We start from the raw sequence: 18,708 nt of genomic DNA on the forward strand, positions 1-18,708 counted from the left end.
TAGCTCTTGTAGATTCCTTGGGTTAGGCCATGCTTTTATTACCTCTAACTTCGATGGATCCATACGGATACCATCTTGAGAGATAATATGACCTAAGTATTGAATCTCTTGAAGGAAAAATTCACTTTTCTTTTGGTTGAGAAAAATATTATTCTCCCTCAATGCTTGAAAAATCACTTGGAGATGTTGCTTATGTTCCTCCAAAGACTTGGAGTAGATGATGATATCATCAAAGAACACTCCAATGAATTTACGATAAGGTCTAAAAAATTTCTCCATTAGACGATTGAACGTAGCTGGTGCATTATTCAAGCCAAAAGGCATGACTAGATATTCATAAAGACCAAACGTTGTGCGGAACGCGGTCTTTAGGATATCTTCATCCACTATCCTTATTTGATGATAGCCACTCTTAAGGTCAATCCTACTAAAGTAGGTAGAGCCTTGTAGCTTATCAAATAGATCTCCTACCCGAGGCACTGGAAATCTGTTTTTGATAGTGATATGGTTTAGTGCTCGATAGTCCACACACATACGATATGTACCATCTTTCTTTTGCACTAAAAGGACTGGAGAACAAAAGGGAGAGGAACTAGGCCTCACCATCCCTTTGTCTACCAATTCGTGTACTTGCCTCATGATCTCCTCTTGTTGAGCTTGTGAGACTCGATAAGGAGGCTTGTTAGGCTGTGAGTTTCCTGGAAGGAGCTCAATGCGATGGTCATCATCCCCTCGTATTGGAGGTAAGTCCATAGGGATATCATCGATGAACACATCTTGGAATCCTTTTAGAAAATAGACAAGTCTAACTCTTCTTGATTCCTACCATTTACATTTGATGAAACATTAGGATCTTTTAGAGACTCTTTGACAAAAATCATGTACGCAAAAACTGAGCTCTTCATTGACTTATCAAAAGCAAGAGGATTTACAAGTGGAATAGTGCAACCACGCTCACTAGCATCTATATACATGTTCTTTCCCCTGTAGGTTAAGGAGATTCTCCTTTCAGGTTGGCAGCCATGCGATCAAACCATGGTGTCCCAATAATAGCATCCTCATGTTAGAGAGGAGAGATGAAGAAGTCTTCTTTGTCGACATAGCTTTGGACATGAAGCCTCAACTTCCCAATCAAGGGAGTAACGGAGGCTTGTTGTCCCTTGAAAGCTACGTCAGCCATTACCATATCTCCCATCTCAAAGGCTTGAATGCCCAACTTGGTGGCCAACTCCATCGATATGAAGTTGTGAGTAGAGCCAGGGTCAAACAAGATGAAGGCATCATGCTCTCTTACCTTTCTCCAAGCATAGGAAAGTGATGATCCTTTGCAATGACCATCCTCTGTTGGAGCTTCGATGGTGGAAGCCCTAGGAGTCTCATTGCAAGTATTCTTGGGGCAAGAACGATAGCCATTTCCTTGCTCCCCACACTTGAAACACTTATGGTCCTTGCAAAAAGCTTCAATCTCTACAGGAGAGAGTATGTTTTTACCTTTGTAAACTTTGTTAACCCTCACGGCTCACGGACACCCTATCACCTACGAGACGGACGTTGTAACCTACGGCGCACATTGTATTATTTATTTGGTAGAGTCAGGTACCGGGCTTGTCAGTCCAATAGGAAAAGGGTAAGAGTGATCGTCGATGAGAGGCGCACTCTAACTGGAACATTCAAGGGATTAGTTAGCTAAGCATGGGCGCCCAAGTGTGAATGGGGCGAGCTCATATAAAAGTCAACTAAACCTAAAACAAAACACCCACAAAACAAAGCAAGTAACCTTTGAGGGTACTTGCTGACATTTGTAGGGCACTTAAAGCACATGTATCTACGCTTTGGTCGTGTTCTAGAGTCCAAACAACTAGCTAGTGCTTCGATTTACGGGGGTACTCACTATCCTTCCACGCTAGGGTCTACGCCCTCGGCGGGGACCCAAGGTAGTGCAACCCAAGACCCAAATATAGCGGCTAGCGACTCTTCCTCTGACTACGATATTATGGAAGAGCATCTTACACAAAGCCCCGGGGGAACAAATGAAACCGTGCCTAGCTGGGCCCAACAACCTGGAACTAGTGTTTTTAGCCGTTTGATGGAAACTTTTAGTAGAGCTACGCACTCTGAACCTGCCGCTAGTGAAGTAAACGAAGGGGGTGGGGAAGTAGAATCACCATTCACATCTCCTGTAGACCCCACACTCCCTCAGAGTGTCCACGTGGACATTCTACCTACCTCATTTAATGAGGGCCCTACCGAGCTACCACCTTCCAAAGTCGCCTCTAAGGTAACGGTGACTAAAAGTCAAAACACGTGAAGAAACATTGCATCCACCTCACGGAAACCCTCTAGTACACCAAGTTTGAACGGGGTATTTCTCAATGAAAATTGGGAATATGACCTACACACGGAGACTTTGACCGACCTATACATGGGCTACACATACCATGTGGGTTGGTTAGAAGTTGTACAATCCACATCTAGTGCCACTAGTCTAGAGGAACAACAACACATGATCTGCAATGTCATCCATAGGATTATCCAGTCCGAGAGGCAAAATCGAGGAATAAACATACCTTCGACGGGTCCTATGCGATTTTTAGACACGGGCAAAGGGAAACAACCCACTCTATCACAAATGGAGACTCCCCAGTGAGTCCCATCGATCCCCCATATGTTGTTTCGCCAGGGGTCTCAATGCAATCTAAGCCCACAAGTGATAGCTTTACTTTTCCAAGTCTAGCTCATCTTTCCCTTGATGACACCACGGCTACCATGCCTACCCCAATGATGGGCATGCCGAGAAACATGCCGTGGACCTCATTTGTTAGTAAAGCACCACTACATGGTAGCTCAATGCCTGCAACAGTACCTACGAGTGTGTACCAATTGTATGCACCTATGGGTCATCACACTCATGTAGTCCCTACCCCTCCCATTGTTTCAACTACCTATGCTCCACAACCACAATACACAAGTTCTTATTTCCATGGGACTATACCAGCTAGCATTAGCATGTCACATCCGACGTCTGCTATGCCTAGGGCCACCCATATGAACTATAGACCACCACATGTCACAACATCGTACCCAACGTGGAACCCAAGGGCTTCCTATGCGCCAAGCCCAATGCCAATACCTACTCCACATGTAGTCTCTGGAGCGCCTTCACCCACGGTGCCTGCTCACTTAGGTGACTTGGCAACATTTGCTCAAGCTATTGGTCGATCTATTGCTGAGAATATGCGTAACACGCCTGATAGAGAGCCTAGAAGTAAGGCAGTACAAATAGCCAAACTCACACAAAAATTTAGTGGAGATGGGGATGTGAGGAAGCATATCGAAGTGTTTGAACAAATATGCGATTCTCTAGGAGAACACAATGACCTACATAAGAGCAATGCTTTAAGCATAACCTTAAGTAGGAAGGCTTGGGATTGGTATAGAACACTAAGGGTGGAAGAAAAAACGATTTACCCTACTCTTAGGAGACCGTTCTTAAAAGAATACATATGAGAGGGAGTGCTTTGGGGTGTAGCCTCTCAACTCCAGAAAGCCCAACGAGAGGAAGGAGAGTCGGTGAGAGACTTTATAAGTCGCTTGAAGCATTTGAATTCTCGTTGTAATCCAAATGAGCGCTTCAACAATAACCAATTGCTTGATAGATTCATTAGGGGATTACGACATGAGGATATCTACAATGGCTTAGTCATTAGAGGTATCACCACTTGGGAAGCAGTCACCACCAATGCGATCCAATTGGAGGATAATTTAATGATTCAAGGAGAAAGAGTGTCTGTTGAGTCTAAATCTATTAGCTCACAAGCATCGGGGCATCAGCCAATGACCCTAAAGCCTATTGCTAAGGAGCCAAAGATATCTGAGATGACTTTAGCAGATCTCACCAAGGCTATTCAAGAGAGTCTTAGAGACAATCGTGCTCCGCAAAACAATCATATGTATCCAAGAAGGGAGCAGCAATGGTGCTCAGTATGCTATGGACCACATAATACCAGTGAATGCCCTACTTTTAGAGTAAAATTCAATGGGAACTGCAATGCATGTGGAAGGTATGGTCATCAAGCTAAGGATTGCATAGTATTTAAGCGCACGATGGCCAATAGACCAACCTTAGCATGGACAGACACACCTCGAGTGTGTGCATTGATGCCGGCCCCACCTCTTGAACAAACAGCACAACACATGGTCTCTAGGGCCCAAAATGTTGTTCAAACAACACCCTTACCACCTCCAGTGCTAGGACCGCAACCACCACATCCGAGAATCACTTCTGTGAATCAAGTGGGTTGTGAGTCATCTATTTCTTGTTTGGAAGGCTATGAGGAAGATATAGATCCTAATATCGCCTATGGGATGGATGTGCTTGAAGAAAGTCCACAATACTACATGGAGGACTATTGTGGACAAGTCAAACCTGTATATCAAGTAGCTGCTCTTGCGGCAAGAGGCCAAAATATCAATTACACTGCTAAGAGACCACCTCTTCAATGCTATGAGTGTGGAGGTCCACATCGTGTAGTCGAGTGTCCTATTAGGCTACAAAAGAATGCCACACTAATGTAAACCAATCAAGCAAGCACGTCTACAATGCCGATACTCATGTGTAATCGATGTGGCATAGATCATTTGATTGCCCAATGTCCAAATAATCCAAATGCACCGAAGATCACACCATTAAACTTGATTGAAGTTACCAAGGAGCCATCACCAAGTACACCCGTGGTACCAGTAAATGTACTCAAACGATCGATGCTCCAAAAACAAAATTATATTCTTGAGGAAAGAGACACAGCATCAATTGCCCAATCTCAGAAAAAGAAGAAAACACGAAGAAAGAGATCGCAAAAAGCAGCGAAGTCAGACCCCAGTTCAAAGACCAACATAGAGACTGGTGACGACCCCGTATATATGAACGACGCTGAAGAAGATTCTGATTCAGGTGAAACCATGGAGACCAAAACGACCACTAACATAGAAACCAACAAGGAAGATCTTCATGAGCCACAATGGCCAGGTTCCAAAAAGAAGATAGGAACTTACCCAAACCCTACAGAGGAGATTGAGCGAGTCAAGCAATTAAGGAGTTTGGTAGAAGATACCCAAAGGGATCTAGAACCAGCACCTAGGAAGATCCAGATTACAGACACCGTGTTCCCTACGCAACAACAACCTCACCAAGTCCATAGACCCTTGGACATACCTAGTGTCATCCAAGAAGAAAGTGACTTAAAGTCATGGGAAAGTGGGCGTACTCACTTCTTGATGGAAAGAATGTTTACAGAGGGACTACCTGATCCTATCGAAGAAATGGAGATCCCATCTTCCCCACGTCAAGGGACTGAAGTCCAAAAGGTGCCGTTAAACATTGCCAAATTGATGGATTTCATGTCTTCAGAAGTTAGGACCACCATCATGTCCAAACTATATAAAGACCCCGAGCTAGTCTCAGCTCTTCGAGCCTTCCTCAATGGAGAACTGAAGTTTGGGCTACCACAATTTGCACAGATGGATGGAGCTGGGGAGATGCCAATAGAGGAGGAACACTTAGATCCACAACCCAACCTAGATGAGAACCTTGTTATAGAAATACCTGTTAGCAAGTTGGGACAATACTTTGAGGGTGATGAATCTAATGCAACTATACCAATCACTACTAAGGGATTAACTGTGAAGGTAATCCTTGATGGTGGCGCTGGGGTTAGCATTGTGACTGAAAATTGCTGGGAAACTATGGGAAGACCTCACCTTGCGACCACAACCATAGTAGTGAAGATGGCCAATGGGTCTATTGTTAAACCTATTGGGATGCTAGAAGATCTCAAGATCAAGGTCTTTGGACATAAAATAAGGATTACCTTTATTGTTATGGATTTCTCCAAACACACTATGGCATCGGAGATGATCTTAGGACGTCCTTTCATGAGGGAAGCAAAAATGGTGCATGACTGGTCTAAAAACCAGGTCTACTTGCAGTTCCAAGATTCTGTCATTTGAGTGGATCTTGTGACGGGTCGAGCACATCCTCTAGGAAACAGGTTTATAATTGATCATAGATCTGACACTACAGTTCACTCGGCCCCATTGCAGTATTGTTATACATGTAAAGCAGACACTGATGTTGGGGAAGATTCTCCTTATATGGATGTACTACCTAGGATGACTGAGTCAAACAATGTGGATTGGGTCCACCTAGCAGCAACCATAGACACTTGGGGGAATAGGGGGACGACCTGGGTAACACCTGAGGGGGATGAAATGCCCGTACCCTTAAATATGCTACAAGCAATGCATACAGCCTTTGCCAAGACTCATCCTAATATAACGAAGAAAACATACAAGTGGGTCCCTAAAGCTTCTTTAGCGACCATAGCTAGTGCTAAAAAACAGAAGCCTTGTAAGAAACGTTCCACTCGCTCCAAGAAATGTAAGAAAACGTGGCGCTGGATTCCTAAATGACTATTGGAAGCCCAAGGCTACTATCAAGGAAATGATCAAATTTGGGTGCCAAAACGTAGATTGTGTTCTTACCTGTTATTACCTGTTACCTGTTACCTGTCACCTGATCCATATGAACCCACTCCTGTAGCTCCAAAACAAATCGACAATCACACAAAGAAAAAAATCACAGAATGCTACACACCCGCTCCAGAGCTAGTTTGGGTACCAAAGAAAGAACGATTTGTTCCACCTAGCTCAATAAGGGGGGAGTCCCATGAAGCTTCTAGCTCCTCATGTAATGCATCCATAGAGGTAAAAGCTTCTCCACATCGTCGACCTACAATAGTGGACCTCCATAAAGCTACAAAGGAATCCACACCTCCCAGTGTTCAAGAATCACCTGATGAACCACTTCAAGTTCGATCCTGGGAGAGTACCTTACCACCCTTGCAACTCGATGAGGCACCTAAGGTAATAGAAAACTACTGGCAAAAATCCTCACCTATTATCAACTGGAACAATTGGTTTCAAAGGGTGACGAGCACATTTCAAACGATATGATCTACCCAAGGAAGGGAGGAATGTTTGCTGACAGTCATCATTCACTCACTCCCCTCTCAACCTTGTTTCCCTGACCTCTCAATCACCAATCTTAGGGAATGTATATATATAAAGCCTTATACTCACAAAAAAAATAAAAAAATAAAGAGCAAGAGCAATTAGCAAACGAGTATTCACAATAAAAGTCAAAACATTGACTCAGACCTACACATTCACATTAGGTACATTGAAACAGAAACCTATGTCATAAAATACCTTTGATCCCCATCACTCGAGAGATGGAGGGTAGGTAGGATTAATACAATAGGAGTGTTTCTGTTTTAGAGTTAAGTGATTAGCAAAGTTCTTTTTTCCCACTGATGTGCCTCCTAGAGGTATTCCTTGTGTTTCCTAGTGTGTATAGGAGCGTGTTGCTGTTGTTAGGATTTGGACCTTCATGGAATCTTTATCTCGACTCACTCTTCAAATCAAGCGCGACCATCGACACAAACAGGTGTTTCTTGTCCATTAGCATTGCCCCTTATCTTTTTTTCATCTATGATTGTCTGCTTTGATTGTGATTGGTAGCATAATATCCAACACATTTGCTTAGTAACAAACATTTAATTCAATGTAATTTTTTGTCATAATCACTTGTCTAGGTTTAAAAATCAAGCAGTCCGACTAAGCTAGTTTGACCAAGTTAGGTGTTAGAGATCTTCTCTTAATACCATGGGGAATGCCTTCCTAATAATCAATGGTTACTTAGGTTCTTAATCTGATTTAGGCAGCATTGTGTGAAATGCACCAGGGCTTTCTAGTGGTCTTGACCCTATTGACCTTTAGCTTAAGTATTATAAAGGGAGTTTACTAGTGTGATGAGCTTGGGGAGGTGTATCAGTGTTATATGACCCCCCAAAGTTACAAAATTAAAATGATGAAAACGAACAAACAAAAACAAATCAAAGTGCCACAATGTAAAATCTTAAGTTGGAAGAGAAATCTCAGCTTGATTGGGTACTTCACTCACATGTATCGCCTATGGTACTAGAGCCCTAGAGGTTCCCAGTGTGGGCGCTTTTCCTTGAAAAGCAAAAAACCCAAGGCATACAAAATAAGCACACACATCAAAATTGAATCACTGTGAAAAGACTTTGGGGGGTCAAAGAAAAGGTAATCAGTCAGGCGATGATTTCATGAGAAATTCCTTTTATCGTAGCTTAACTACAAGGTCTTCTAGGTATAGCCTCTAGTCAGCCCTCGAACATGAAATACTTCGCTCTCGCGATTAAACAACTTAATTGACCAGAGAAAATTAAGAAGCTTACCCATGGTATTAATAGTCGATCTCTAGTGCCTTTCGACCGTTAAATTAGCGACCCCAGACTTGTTTAATTTTTTACCTTTACATCTGTTTATGCATTTGATTACATTGCAATTTAATGTTTATTGCTGACAAATTGTTTAAAATTCTGTTACCAATCAATTTGTCTGCCTAAAACTACATATGCTTTTTAATCGCTTATGAGAATGCAATTACTGTGCCAATGTTGTTTGATTTTGCAGTGACTGAAGAAGGCTAAGGACATTCATCTCAAATGCTCTGCCACCTCGACGAACGAGCTTCAACTCAATAGCTTCCGAGGACGGAATCTACATCAGGAAGGGGGGCAGGTTAACCGTCACAACTCACGGACACCCTATCACCTACGAGATGGACGTTGTAACCTACGGCGCACATTGTATTATTTATTTGGTAGAGTCAGGTACCGGGCTTGTCGGTCCAATAGGAAAAGGGTAAGAGTGATCGTCGATGAGAGGCGCACTCTAACTGGAACATTCAAGGGATTAGTTGGCTAAGCATGGGCGCCCAAGTGTGAATGGGGCGAGCTCATATAAAAGTCAACTAAACCTAAAATTCACTCATTCTCTCATTTGTGCAATAGAAGAGTGCTCTTGCTCCATCTCCATCTCCATCTTCTTCTTCTTCACCTCCTTGTGTGTGTGTGTATGTGTGTGTGTGTGTGTGTGAGAGAGAGAGAGAGAGAGAGAGAGTGTGGGCGATCGAGCATTACGAAGGCACGACGGCAGTGAAGCGGTTGAGCACGGCACGACTGCAGCTTCTTCTTCATCGCGGCGAGGAATCCACCACGAAGCAAGCGTAGAGCGGTGAGTGACACACCATCGCCTTCTTTGAGCTTATTAGTTTATGCTTGTTGTGTGCTTGGAGCCATTTATGGCTCCCACACGGTGTATCGGCAAGTTCCTTGCATTGACATGTGCGACATACGAGCACAAACTCCCTATTCTTTGGACCGATTGTTGTTGTTGTTGTTAAAGTGCCTTGGGAAGAATTTTGAACATTGGTTTTCCCCTTTGCATCATCTTTGTCTTTGTTTTCCATGGGCTTGACATTACGTCTAGCCCCTTGAATGGAAATTGATGAGTGAAGCAACCATGGTGTGATGGATTACTTCGCTAATAGTACCAAAGTTGATGTATTCGGCCATCTCTTCAGGTAATCCCGCACAGAATTGCTGCCTTTGCTCGGCAAAGTCTATCTTTTGAAAGACAGTAGCCTTGAGATGTAAATCCCAAAACTTGTCTACATACTTGTGGATAGACTCATGAGAGAGAAGCTTCAAGCTGCGCCATTCGGTAAGCACTTTGTCCTTTGCATCACTTGCAAGGAATTGCTTCATGATGCAAACTCGTAGAGTTTTCCATGTCTTTGGGGCTTCACCATTGCCACGAAGGCTAGCCCACCATTGACGAGCTGATTTTTGAAAGTACATAGCTACATGGCGTAGCTTGGAGGACTTTGTGAAGCCCTCGTCTCCAAAGGCCGCATCAAATTGCTAGATGAAGGCCAACACTTTGTCGGTAGCACCAAAGGTGAGAAAAGAGATACTCTTTCCTCCCTCCTTGAACTTCTTTAGCTTTTCTGACGTTCACCATGCAGGAAATGATTTGCGATGTCCTCCCCTCTTGTATTCTCTAGGAGAATAGCCATAGCTTTCGTCGAAAGAGGAGGAAGGTGAAGAAGAAGAAGGAGAAGAGGGTGACCTCTTCCTAGCCCTTTTCTTCCTTTGTTTCCTCTCTTCCCTTTCGGAGTGACGAGGAGAAGGACTATGTGTTGATCTTTTGCTCTTGGGAGGAGTGGGCGATCGTCTAGACCACTGTCTTCATGGAGCCACATCTTCAGAGCAACTTAAACTTTCATTTCTTTCTTGCTCTTTGGATTCCTCCTCTCGAATGGGAGAGAGTCTTCTTTTGGGGGTCACTTCAAGAGGCCTCCTAAGCTCTCTCTCCTCTTAGAGAGGAAGGGAAATTCCAAGCACGAAGTTGTTGAGTAAATTCAGCTTGCAAAGCAGGGTTGCCCATAGCTTGCTGCAACCTAGTGATGAGATAATTCACAAACCTGGGAGCATCATCATTAGCACCTTCATGTGCAAAATCAAAGCTATCAATGTTCATTCTACTCTCTTGATTATTGTCAGCCATGTTAACAAAATTTATGTATGTACTTAGTGTATGCTTTGGTAATTCAAAACCTTAGTTGCCACTCCTCTTAGCCTTTGAAAATCGGCTCTTAAGTATCTATACCCACGGCTCGAAGTGGTTAATTATAGAGAGTAGAGGAGTAGGTCTAACATAGCAGAATTGCCGAGGGCTAGCTCCTTTCGGACTTCTTATGGCTCAATAATGGTAAATCCGTAGGCAAGTCTAAAAGGACTCCATTATTAAGTCCAAAGCTCCCGAGGTGTGCACCATATCCCACATAGTGGGCTCAACAAAACCGATAATAGATCCCAATTCCACTTACTCTAATATAATTAACAACATCAACCATTTATAGGCTACTTAAGGACCTCTCTTCTTAAGCAAGAAAAGAGAAACCAAATGCTCTGATACCAATGTAATGGAATTGGCCTATTTAACTTGAGAGTAGCGGAAATTAATGAGAGTACTTTTGAGAAATGACTTTGTGAGCATAGCGGGTGAACATAATTGAAGATAGCAACATAATCATAGCAATTAGTTAACTTGGCATGAACAATACTTGATTTATGTGGAGCCGGTCCCCCCTCCAATAGGCATTTGTATTATGATTTCTCCTATTAAGAGAGACTTGTTACAATACAATCTTTGTGTTCCTTGTGACCTAGGTGATGCTATTTCATGCATCACAAGCATAACAGAAAGCTTTAACTATCCCAAGCCTCAGTCCCAAGACCTCAAACACCTTCGAAGGTGGAGAGAGCTAGCAGGGAATGAGGGTAGGGAAGAGGAAGAAGAAACATTTCATAGGAGAAAGAATTAGTTCCTCACTTATCATAACTCTTCTTGCTAGCATACATAATAGCATAGTAATGAAGAATAAGGAGATGGCAAGCTTAAGCATTGAATCATGGCTCTTGGTTGGATTTGCACTCCATAGCCAAGAGTGTTGGTGTAGGCTCTCAACCTCTACTTGCTTGGAGAAAGAGAGGGATCTCTTGCATTTTTCATAGCACACCATGAGAGTGTTTGTGAGTGTGTGTGGGTGAGTATACCCCCTAAGCAACCCCCCAGCTTGCTTGGGTCGACCCCCCCGTGTAGCTCATGCTTGAAGCTCACTAGACCCCTCCAGGCCTAGCCAATCACAAGCAGGAGGCATTACAAGCAGCAAGGGTAGCCTTGGGACAAGTGTCCCCCTTTCCCCTTTGAGAGAGAGGACTTGATAAATGCAAAATCAGTTAATTAAATCTCCTAAATTATCATTGGACCCCTTGGGTGGCCAACCAATAGGCTTCAGGCACACCATGAGGGCAACATGAGGAGGAACTTGACAAGTGTCCCTTTTGCTTTCTTTGTACCATGCATGCCTTGTGTGAGTGTGTGGGTGTTCTCTCTCATCCCCCATCATGTGGGGCTCGCCCCCTCCTTGTAGGGATTGAACATTTGACTTTTTGACACCTCAAGCCCCTCATGCATAGGCCCAATTCCCACCACAAGCTTGGCCCTTAAGGACTTTAAGCTTGGGATGGGTTCTCACCTCAAGTACAACCCTAGCATCTCAAGCATGTCAAGCACCTCAAGCATCTCAATCATCAAGCACCTCAAGCATCTCAAGCACCTCAATCATCAAGCATGACAAGCAGGACAAGCACCTCGAGCTGGGTCGGGTTCCCCCCTCAAGCTCAACCCTAGCTTACCTAAGGTCAAAGGACTTTTACACACATTATTGGAGTTCTTCAATGAAGCTAACCCTAAGGTCTTATGCTCCATTGGTTAACCTTTCTCTTTGATAGACTAACTCTCATTTGGGCCCCTTTACCATTGGCCCGGTGTTGAGATAGATCTATAAGCACATGTCTATATCTTAACCCTTGTTCCCTTTTATTCTCCCACATTAAGTGCTCAATTTTATATGAGAAAATCATTTGGGTTGGTTAGGTATTAGATATTAGATTTTATGATAGGCCATCTCATTGATTGGTCTAAGAATATGGAAGGGACCATAGTACAATTTTGCTAACTTAGTATAGTACTTTTGGTGTCCCGTAGGATTCTTCCCCGTCGTGTGCCTCAATGGAGCCTTGTGAAATTTAAGCAAGACCCAATCATTTTCTTTAAAGGCTTGGGCTCTTTTGTGCTTATCAGCAGCAGCCTTTTGCTTTTGTTGTGAGATAGAGATACCATCCTTAATCTTTTGGAAAGATTCTTGTAGGTCTCGGCTATGCTCATCTGCAGCGAAGATCTTGTAAAAGTAAATGGTTCCTCTTTCTTCCCTAGTAAGGAGTCTCCAATAAATAGTGCTTCCACGAGTCTAAGGCATGTAGAATTGCGAGGAGTTCCTTTTCATATATGCCTAGAGCTTGCTCAACAGGGTTTAGCCTTCGACTTTCATAGGCTATGGCGTGCCCTTCTTGGAACAAAACAGCTCCAAGGCAATCACCACGTGTCACATTGGACCTCAAATGGATTTGAGAGATCCGGCAATGTAAGCACATGTTGAGAGATAAGCTTTTCTAAAAGCATTATTCTCCTTGGCAGACCATGTATACCTAATGTTTTTCTTTGTTAGGTCATGGAATGGTCTTGCGATTTGTGAGAACTTTTCTATGAAGCGTCTATAGTATGCACACACACCTATAAAGCTTCTTAGTTCATGAAGATTCCTTGGATTAGGCCATCCTTTTATTACCTCTAGCTTTGATGGATCCATTTGGATGCCATCTTGAGAGATAATGTGACTTAAATATTGAATCTCTTGTAAGAAAAACTCACTTTTCTTTCGGTTAATATAAAGTTTATTCTCTCATAAGACTTGAAATATTACCTGGAGGTGTTGCTTGTGTTCGTCTAATGAATTAGAGTAGATGATGATATCATCAAAGAACACTCCAGTAAAGGTTCGGTGAGGCCTAAATAGCTCCTCCATCAAGCGGTTAAATGTGGTTGGTGCATTGGTCAAGCCAAAAGACATGACAATGTATTCGTAAAGACCAAACGTGGTGCGAGATGCGGTCTATACTATGTCTTGATCAACTATCCTTATTTGATGGTAGCCACTTTTTAGGTCAATCCTACTGAAGTAGGTGGACCCTTGCAGCTTATCAAATAGGTCTTCTACACGTGGAACGAGAAACCTATTCTTGATAGTGATCCTATTTAGTGCTCTATAGTCGACACACATACGATATGTGCCATCTTTCTTTTGCACTAATAGCACGGGTGAGCAAAATGGAGATGAGCTAGGCCTAACCATGGCCTTCTCAGCTAATTCATGCACTTGCCGTATAATCTCCTCTTATTGAGCTTGAGATACTCTATAAGGAGGTTTATTAGGCGGTGAACTTCCTGGAATAAGTTCAATTGCATGGTCATCATTGCCTCGTTTAGGAGGTAGTTCACAAGTGATGTCGTCAATAAAAACATCTTGAAATCCCTTGAGAAAATTGGATAACTCTAATTCCTTGTGATTGTTTATATTTTCTTTTGCTAAAGCATTAGGTTCATTTTGAGAATCTTTAACAAAAATCATGTACACGGAAATAGAGCTCTTAATTGACTTATTGAAAGCTTGCCTATGTACAATGGGTATGGTGCTACCCAACTCCTTAGCATCTATATACATATCTTTTTCCCTGAACCTAAAGTAGATTTTCCTTTCAGGGAATTTAACATTGGAGCCATGCGATCAAACCATGGTGCCCCTAGGATTACATCCTCATGCTTGAGAGGAGAGATAAAGAAGTCCTCTTTGCCCACATAGATTTGGACATGGAGCCTCAATTTCCCGATTAAGGGAGTGACTGAAGCTTCTTGCCCCTTGAAAGCACCATCGGCGGGTAGGACATCTCCCATCTCATATGCTTGGATGCCTAGCTTGGTGGTCAACTCTATGGATATGAAATTGTGAGTAGAACTAGGGTCAAAGAGAATAAAAATCATCATGTTCTCTTACCTTTCCCCAAGCATGGCATAGAGGAGATCCTTTGTGGTGAGATTCCTCTTCTTGGATTTTGACCAAAGTAGCTCAAGGAGGCTCAGGGCGGGTGTTCTTTTGGGGGCAAGCACGATATGCATGCCCTTGCTCCTCGCACTTGAAACAACGGTTATTCTTGCAATAACGCTCAAGTTCTTCTGGAGAGAGTTTATTTTTGCCTTTATAAACTCCCTTCTCCCTAACTTTGTTGTTGTTGGCGTTGCCTTTAGGAGACTTTTGGACTCAAGTGGGCTTAAGATTTCTCTTAGCCCCTGTTTGGAAATTGATTCGTGAAGCCACCATGGTATGGTGTATGACCGCAGATATGGTGCGTGGCCTTTGGGAGTTGACATACTCTGCCATATGTCCAGTTAAGCCCGCACAAAATTGTTGTTAAGTCCCAAAACTTTTCTACATATTTATGAATAGATCGTAAGGAGAGAGCTTCAAGCTTCGCCATTCGGTGAGTACTTTGTCTTTGGCATCGGTAGCCAAAAACTGCTTCATGATGGAAGCTCTTAAAGCTTTCCATGTTCGTGGAGCTTCACCGTTTGCCCGTAGGCTAGACCACCATTGCCTGGCGGACTTTTGAAAATGCATAGGTACATGGCGTAGCTTAGAGGACTCCGTGAAGACCTCATCTCCAAATGCCGCATCGAATTGTTGAATGAAAGCCAAGACTTTGTCCATAGCACCAAAGGTGCCACCGTAGGTAAGGAAAGAGATGTTCTTTCCTCCCTCTTTGAACTTCTTGATCTTGGACGACCTCTTCCACACAGCATAGGATTTCCTATGGCCTCTTCTTTTTTATGGTTCAAAAGTTGCACCATCACTTTCTTCAAAAGATGAAGAATTTGAGGAAGATGCAGAAGAGGTGACCTCTTTCTCACCTTTTTCTTGCCTTGGTCCTCCTTGTCTTCACCATCACTTTTTTCATAGGAGGAAGAGGATGAAGAAGATGGAGAAGCGGGTGACCTCTTTCTTGCCTTTTTCTTTTCTTGTTTTTTATCATCCCTCTTTGAATTATGGTGGGAAGAGGTGTGCGATGGTCTTCTCCGTTTAGGAGGTGATGGAGAGCGTTTTGCCCGCCATCTTCGTGGAGCCATCTCCGTCGAGGTGGCAGGAGACTCACTTTTTTCTCGTTCTTTTGGTGGGGGATCTTGAGTTCTCCTTTGGGAAGGAATGCGTCATCAAATAGTAGATTTTTGAGCCCTTCGTACGGATCCTCTTCTTCTTCCCGAATCGGAGAGAGGCCTCTTTTGGAAGTCTCACAAGGAGGCTTCCTAGGTACTCTCTCTTCATGGTGGGGAGTTTGGAGAATCCCATCAGCACGAAGCTGCCGTTGCACTTCACTTTGGAGGGATGGATTGCCCATGGCTTGCTGAAGCCTAGAAACAAGGTAGTTAACAAGCATAGGGGCATCATTAGTAGCCTGCTCATTAGCAAAATCAAAGCTATCAACATTAATTTCACTCTCTTTACTATTGCCAGTCATTCTAACAACTTTTATGTGTAAACTTTTTTAGGTGTACTTTGGCACTTCAAGCCCTAGTTGCTACTCCTCTTTACCCCTTTAGAAAAGCACTGAAGCTCCTGTACCCGTGGCTCGAATATCATTAATTGTAAAAAATAGAAGAGAGGGTCTTTCAGCACCAAAACAGTATCAGCTCCTATCAAGCTAGATCAATAGTGGTTAAGCCGTAGGCAAGCCCCGTAGGACTCCACTATTAAGACCATAGCTCTCCACGGTGATGCCCCGTTATCTGCACGAAGCAGGCGCGCTGCAAGGCTGAAAAATCCCTATTCTACTTACTCAATTGCAATTAATAATACCAGCCATTTAGCTAGCTTGAGGACCTCCCTTCTTGAGCAAGAAAAGAGAAACCTTGTGCTCTAATACCAATGTAACATTTAATGGCCTAGTAACTTGTGTGTAGCGAAAAATAGCATAAACATAGTGAGCATTTCATTAGAATAGATTCCTAATGATCATAGCAAGAGTGCTTGGATGAAGAGAGCAAAAAAATCATAACACCTAGTTACATAGGCATGAACAATACTTCAAAAGAGAGAGAAATTAAGCTATTGACAACAGTTGAGGACCGGATTTACATGGAGCCTGTTCCCCCTCCTAAAGGCTTTGTATTATAGGTTTCCCCCATCGAAGGAGACATTTTACAATACAATACTTTGTGTTCCTTCAATAACTTGCTGGTGCAATGAAGATGGAAGCTTTAATCACCATGCACACACTTATAAAACACAACATCCATTCCCTCACGGTCTCAGACCCAAGACCTCGCACACCTGCAAAGATGGTGAGAGCTAGCGGGGTATGAGAGTAGATTGAGAGGAAGAAGGAATATTCTTACGAGAAAGAAGTATATCTCCTCACATAATCATTCATAAAAGCTTAGCATGGTAGAGGAAATGAGCATGCATTGAATCTTGGCTCTTGGTTGGATTTGCATCACAAAGCCAAGAGTTGTTGGTGTAGGTCTCCCTTCTCACAAGCTTGGAGTAGGTGATGAGCTTTCCATTAAAGCTTGAGAAGGAGAGAGAGTATTCTTGCTTCACATATGAGATTGTGTGAGTGTGTGTGTGATAATGTCTTGCCAAAATTAGCCCCCTCTCTCTCTCTTGGTCGACCCCTCTTGGATTTTACTCATGCTCGCACCCCATTGGACCCTGCAAAGCTTAGCCAATGATAATTGAGAAGCATAAGTGATAGCCTTTTGACATGTGTCCCCCTTTCCCCTTTTGTGAGAGCTTTAGGTAATTAATGAATGCAATCAAACTCTCATATGGACCCTTAGTCTTCTGGCCAATAAGAATCAGGCAAGCCATTGGGCTGCCGTGGATGCTCATTGGACCCCTTGGGAGACTGTCCAATAGTCTTTTAGAGAGCTTAATTCCTATTGGTTCTTTTATCAAGTGTTTTAAAATGAATTAAACTAAATGTACTCTAGCTTAATTCTCATTGGTCCACCTCTATGGCCATCCAATAGGATTTGAAAGCATCTTGGGGGCAACTGGGCTAGGGAGCTGACATGTGTCCCCTATTCCCTTTGTGTAAAGGGCTTGCAAGAGTGTGTGCGTGTGTGTGTTTCTCTCTCATCCCCTACTAAAAGGGCTCGCCCCCTCCTATGCAGGGATCTAGGAAGACTTTGTGTACACTTACAAAGCATCTAATATCCCTAAGGTTTGACCATTGGACTTTACATTGAATTTTGGAACCTTAGCACTTTGGAAGTCTTAATGGGCTGAACCTTAGGGTCTTTGAAGCCCATTGTTGCACATTGCTCTTTTGCAGATGGCCCCCCCTTTGGATCTCTATTTACTGTCCTTTGGATCCCTACTGTGGCCGATCTGCCAGCTTAACCAATATTCTAGCTTTTTCTCCCCTGGTACTTCCCCATATTAAATGATCAATTTAACATGAGAAAATCATTGAGGAGAATTAGATATTAGTTATTATGACAATACTTTTGGTGTTCCCCAGACCCAATCCCATTACCAACTTTTTTTGTGTGTGTTAGTAATGAGGCAATATGACAACCTCTGTAGGAATATGTACAAAAAATATATATGCGGCTTCTAGCGCTCTTTACACACACCCACACACACAAGCCACCAATGCTCTTTTGACTCGGAGTTGCCAGTCTCTTAGCCTCTGCACATTCATCCGTTCAGATCTAAATGTGGTGATAAAGCGCTCAGGAGGCCCACACACCCCGGTCCCGAGCTCAATGCAAGACGGCCCAAGTAATAATCGAGGTACAACCCCTCTCCACACTCAATGTTCAACATAGCCGTTGGCCTTCAAGGAGGTGGCAAGACCTTTGATTAATAAGGGATAGCACCTATTTAGGTATACAAAAGTTCCTGTCAAACTCTGCAATGCTTTAAAGATACTTTTCCAGAAGGACGCTCAGCATCGGGGATGCATGTGCACAAAACTCAAATCTTTGAGGAACGTTTAGTACTAGGGATCGACCACACGGTATACCATGCATTTGCACACTACTTCTTTTGCAAAGAAATTCACGAAGCAAGACTGCAAGACATGAAGCTTGTTGTCGCACCTTCGTGGCACTAACTAGCTTGAGGAACACTCTTGGATGCAATTACTTAGCTTCAACACAAGTACTCCCTTCCACAAAGCATGTAACCAATTTTGTATGTAATCCTAGATTCCTCCGTTCTCTCTCTCAAGATGACAGTATAGATAGCTCGTCTATGAT

This window comes from Adiantum capillus-veneris, chromosome 3 (assembly GCF_014529385.1).
Source record: "Adiantum capillus-veneris isolate H3 chromosome 3, ASM1452938v2, whole genome shotgun sequence".
In the NCBI taxonomy this organism is placed as follows: Eukaryota; Viridiplantae; Streptophyta; class Polypodiopsida; order Polypodiales; family Pteridaceae; genus Adiantum; species Adiantum capillus-veneris.